The 404-nt window shown below is 45.0% G+C and overlaps 1 protein-coding gene across 1 annotated transcript in view; it reads left to right on the top strand.

Annotated features, from left to right (window-relative positions):
- Nucleotides 1-404, top strand: part of LOC122342819 (forkhead box protein P2-like) — a 42462-nt gene that overhangs the window by 37494 nt on the left and 4564 nt on the right. The gene's annotated exons all lie outside the window — the stretch shown is intronic.

Raw genomic sequence — 404 nt, 5'->3', positions numbered from 1 at the left:
TGAGGCCTATGCTTGTTTTTTTATGCAAATCTGCCCGTTCCCTTGCGTTTGCGCACGCAAAGAGCCGCCTCGCCTTTGTAGTGCGGATTGCTTTCTGACCGGGCTCCTCTAAGCCTTCGTGATGCCCATCTGAATGCAAGCCAAGCGTTCCCCTCAACCTTTAAAGGTTTTTACGCTCTGCGAAACCCTCCCTATTTATTTGTTGGGCTCTTGAAACAGAACAATGAATAATTCTTGTTTATATGTAAAATAACAGACGGACATCACGATTTCTCCCTTGACTTGTTCTCTTGTTCGCTGATACCACAAAGCCGGCGTGCTTACACTGTGACCAATTACAGCAGCGCTGCTGTTTTCTGTCCTTCTGGGCTTTTTTCCACTCTTTTTGGCATTTTTTTTTTTTT

Source organism: Puntigrus tetrazona, chromosome 4 (genome assembly GCF_018831695.1).
Source record: "Puntigrus tetrazona isolate hp1 chromosome 4, ASM1883169v1, whole genome shotgun sequence".
Taxonomy (NCBI): Eukaryota; Metazoa; Chordata; class Actinopteri; order Cypriniformes; family Cyprinidae; genus Puntigrus; species Puntigrus tetrazona.
This window is presented reverse-complemented; position numbering and strand designations above follow the sequence as displayed.